This window comes from Urocitellus parryii, chromosome 5 (assembly GCF_045843805.1).
Source record: "Urocitellus parryii isolate mUroPar1 chromosome 5, mUroPar1.hap1, whole genome shotgun sequence".
NCBI lineage: Eukaryota > Metazoa > Chordata > Mammalia > Rodentia > Sciuridae > Urocitellus > Urocitellus parryii.
The window spans coordinates 125,265,872-125,270,874 of NC_135535.1; the positions used below are offsets into that span (position 1 = coordinate 125,265,872).

A 5,003-nucleotide genomic window follows, 5' to 3' on the forward strand; every position below is an offset into this window, starting at 1 on the left:
GGCATTTATACGCAATGGAATATTACTCAGCACTAAAAAAGAATAAGATCATGGTATTTGCAGGGAAATGGATGGCATTAGAGAAGATTATGCTAAGTGAAGTTAGCCAATCCCAAAATAACAAATGCTGAATGTTTTCTTTTATATAAGCGGGGAGAGTCAAAATGGAGCAGGGAGGGAGAGCATGGGAGGAAAATTACCTCTAGATAGGGAATAGGGGTGAAAGGGAAAGGGAGAGAGAAGGGGAATAGCTAGGATGGTGGAAGGAGATGGTCATCATTATACATGTAAGAAGATGTGAATTTGGTGTCAACATACCTTATATACAGAGATATGATAAATTGTGGTATAAAGGTGTATTAAGAATCGTATGCAAAAAATAAGAGAGCTCATGTATAATGGCATAATTTGGCGTGAACATACTTTATATACAGAGTTACAAAAACTTGTGCTGTGAATGGATAATCATGAATATGATGCATCCCACTATTGTCATGTATGTAAGAAATAAATTAAAAAAAAAAAGGACCAACCAATCGCCGAGGTCGTCGCTCACCTTCCACAACTGTTAGGGCTTTTATTGTCTTTATGAGTGTAAGCAAAAATAATCAACACAGTTTTGGCACCATTATGAAAACACAAATAACCCTGGCAGAAGCAGGCCTCAAATGGATCCGAAAGCTTTCCTTTATTCCACAGTGGAGTCAATCAGGCACTGGACGGGCTCATTTTCTAGATATGAAAATGGCCTGCAGTTACAAAAGGGGTTTGAGTTTTATGGTTTACAATGAAGGTGGTTTAGTCATTGGAAACTGCAGATGTGTTGATTTGGACAGTCAGGAAAGAAGTTGTAAAAAGCCCAGAACTCACTGTCACTGGGAAAACCTCAGAACTTGGTGTTCATCGCTTATCTTCTTTCTCTGGGACCCATTGTTACCCAGAGCTTCACTATTTGCTTTTCTCCTTCCAGAACTCATGGGCAATGGAAAAGGGTAAAAGTTCAGGGCCCAGCATTTCAGTCTATCCTCCTCCCTACAGGACCCGTTGTGGCTGTGAAGGGATGGATGTTTGATTCTGGTGGAAATGCTGGGGGTGAACCCAGGAAGGGAGGAAAGTTTGCTTTTTTTCTCTGGGGCTCATTGTTATTGGGAAAGGGTTTATTGGAAGAAGTTTATGTTTGGCTAATTTCCCTGCCTCCTCAGGAGCCACACCATCTTTCCATTTTTCTCAGGTCTTGTAGAAATATTATTTTCCATAACCCTTCAATGGGTACCAGGTGAGGTCTTGTCACCTGGCACAGGGCAGTCACCCCTGGACCCATCTGTGCAATTCCATCATCTAAAGAGTTGGAGGAGCTTGCAGGGGTCAACCTGACTTCTTGGGCCCTGGAAACCCCCATGACCCTGAGCTATTTCTGGCAACCCCAGTTCTTCCCTCCAACCATGCAAAGGTGCTGCAACCTCCCTGGCCAACCAGACATGTAATGTATACTTAAGGCTATAAATTTTCTTCTGAATACTGCTTTGTACATATCCCATAGATTTTTATATATCATCCTTTTATTATAGTTTGTTTCTAAAGAGTTTTTCATTATAGTTCTTATATTTTCTTTGGCTCATGTTGCCATCAGCTTTCTCCTTTCTCCCTTTTATCTTGTTTATGATCATTAGTTTGGGAATACAAATTTCCCTCTAATACCAATTTTGTTGAATTTCATAATTTTAGTATGTGATACCTTATTACCCTTGAGTTCCAGACATTTCATAATTATCATTGTGCAGATTTGTTTCCAAAATGTCTTCTTTTTTCTCCAACAGCTGAAGCCAGCAAGCCCTTGAGACTAGCCAGAGGAGGCCTGAGGCTTCAAGGCTTGGCCTGGCAGCAGCAGCAGCAGCAGCAGCAGCAGCAGCACAGGTCCCAAAACTGCAAGGGCAGAAGCGGATGCCAGCGATAGCACCCTCTGCTCCCAAAGAGCTATTGCAGGTTCCTTTCCTCCCCACTCTGCAGGAAGTGTTCATTTCCCCATGCCTACTAGTGGTGAATGGACACACGACTTTTCATTTTTGCCAGTCTGGTGAGCACAAGACACATTTCATTATTGTTTAAATTTGCATTTTAATTAGATAACTAGAGAGTTTCAGCAACCTTTCATGTGTTTACTGGGTATTTGGTCTCGCGTGATTTGTCCTTCTTTACCCATTTTTCTGCAGGGTTGGTTGCCTTTATTCATAGAAGCTTGTTACATGATTTCTGTATAAATCCTGTGACTGTTGGTAAGTGTTAAAAATATATTTCCCCTAGCATAACACTTGTCTTTTAACACATCCACCATGCCTATGGTATTTTTTTTTTTGTTCAAAGAATTTAATGTCCATAAAAACAAACCTAATATTTTCTGTAGGGATTTAAAGTTTTATTTTTTGCTTGGGCAAGCCTTTCCTGCCCCCTAGTCATAAAAATGCCCTTCTATTTTAAACATCATCCTACCATAAAAAAAAACAAACTTTGTATGCATTTTTTAAATTTTTAACTTTTATTCTTTAGCTGAAAAATATTTTAATTAATAATTATTAAAGTATCATTTTTCTTAAAATTGTATATTACATTATTAATATTGCCATTATTTATTTACATGTGTTAATTTGCATCAGTTTAATTGAATTGTTTTGAAGTACTATATGAATGTCTTCAGTTTGTAAGCATCCTGACAATACAGAAATAGAGTGAAAATATGCCACACTTTCTGTATCTTTTGTAGGTGTGTATGCTGGGGAAGAGTGCTGGGGATAGACCCAGGGTCTTCCATATGCTGGTCAAGTGCTCTACCACTGAGCTAAACATCTCCAGTTCCACATTTCCTCTCAAGTTCCTTGTCTTCTCCTGGCCACTAACAAGGCCAATCTCTCTCTCTAGACATACATATATGTGTCTACATATTATTACTTTCTTCTGTGTGGTGTCCTTTTTTATATTAAAAATAAAAATCATACACACAGAGAAAGGATGGTTCAGAAACTTCCTATTTGTGTATATGTGTAGTTCTGGGGAGGGAACCAGGGCCTTGCTCACAGTAGGCAAGTGCTTGACCACTGAAATACACCCAGCCCAGAAACTTCCTATTAACTCCTAAGCATCATAGGGTATCTTCCCATGTCATTGCTGGGTGTGTAATCCTTGTTCAGTTTGTTTATCTTATAGATAGAACCAGAAGCTTCCTATTTTCTCCTGTGGCTTGGGATATCCAGAACACAGCTATCCCCTGTCTCTGGAAGCTGATGGGGCCACTGAACACCTTTGGTTACTTTTCTAGTCTGTCCTGGGTTTCTTGTGCTATTCAAGTTTTATGTCTCCTGTTAAGCCAATTTTGGCAATTTACATATTTCTAAAAAATCTTCCATTTCATCCAGAAAAAAACAAAATCTACAAGAATGAAGCTATACCTTACTACCTTCTTGTGGTTTAAAACACCCCTGTATATCTATGGTTGTGTCACTATTTTTAACCTAACATTTTCAATTTTTGCCTTTTCTTGTTTTCTTTTGCTCTACTTCAAGAGATTTATTTATTTTATTAGGCTTTCTTTTTTTTTTTTTTTGTGGTGCTGGAGATTGAACCCAGGGCCCTATGCATGCGAGGCAAGCACTCTACCAACTGAGCTATATCTCCAGTCCTTATTTTAATAGTCTTTTGAAAGAAGAAGTTTTGAATTTTATTTGTCAAATCTACTTTTATTATGACGGTTTTAAAATGATATAAGTTCATTTCTTATTTGTTCTTTTTAGGAAAGCTGCTTGTGCTATTTCCTCAGCTTATACGGTTTTATATTTCTTATGTTCAAGCACATGTATGTATACTTAAGGCTACAAATTTTCTCCTGAATACTGCTTTGTACATATCCCATAGATTTTTATATATCATCCTTTTATTATAGTTTGTTTCTAAAGAGTTTTTCATTATAGTTCTTATATTTTCTTTGGCTCATGCTGCCATCAGCTTTCTCCTTTCTCCCTTTTATCTTGTTTATGATCATTAGTTTGGGAATACAAATTTCCCTCTAATACCAATTTTGTTGAATTTCATAATTTTAGTATGTGATACCTTATTACCCTTGAGTTCCAGACATTTCATAATTATCACTGTGCAAATTTGTTTCCAAAATGTATTCTTTTTTCTCCTCATTCATACAGTATTTATTAGTCTTCCCTTTGTCAAAAACCCTGAGCCAAACACTTCCCCAGACTCTCGGGGGAGGAGGTATAGGAAAAGGGACACATGAGGGAGGCAAGACACTGGAGAAAGAATGAGAGGTGGAGACTGCTTCCTCACAGTGGCAAAGAGTATGAGAAAGGCCACCCTCAGGCAGAAGAGCCCCATGGCCTCTGAGAGGGCAAAGCCCAGAATAGCACAGGAGCAAAGCTGTTGATTCAGAAAAGGGTTCCCGGCATAACCAATGATAAGGCTTCCAGATACAGTTCTAATCCCGCTCCAGAGCCAGCCACCCCAACTGTGGCAGCCCCAACCTCCGTGAATTTGTCTGCTATGTCAATGTCCCTTGGAAGCTGTGGCTAGGGATAAGTGAGGCCAGGGAATGTGGGACTGCCAAGCTGCTGAAGCTCTCAGATCTCAGTGTCTCTGGTCAGTTCAGCACCACTGCAGATAACCAATGTGGTTGGCTCAGCAGCTGAGAGGTACTCCTGACCAAGGAATGGGTGGAGAGGAACTTGAAACAGGCATACATCTGCATGAGGTGAGTGGCTGTGGCAAGAGAGTGGCTCCCAGTGCAGAGAAGACAGAGAGCTCCAAAATGTATGAACATTGTCTTTTTAAATGTTTCTTTCCAATTTTATTGCAACCTCATGAGAGAATATGATTTGTATAATATCTTGAGGTTTCCTTGCCCATCCTTACAATCAATTTTTCAATACACAATATAGAAACTTGAAAGGAACATACATTCTCCATTGGATATGGGTTCATATTTCTCTGTAAAAATGAGTTTAAGA

At 39.1% G+C, this 5,003-nt stretch overlaps 1 pseudogene; it reads right to left on the reverse strand.

Annotated features, from left to right (window-relative positions):
* Window positions 1-4,179: 4,179 nt before the first annotated feature.
* On the reverse strand, window positions 4,180-4,756 carry LOC113190342 (ATP synthase F(0) complex subunit C2, mitochondrial pseudogene; annotated as a pseudogene).
* Window positions 4,757-5,003: the final 247 nt, after the last annotated feature.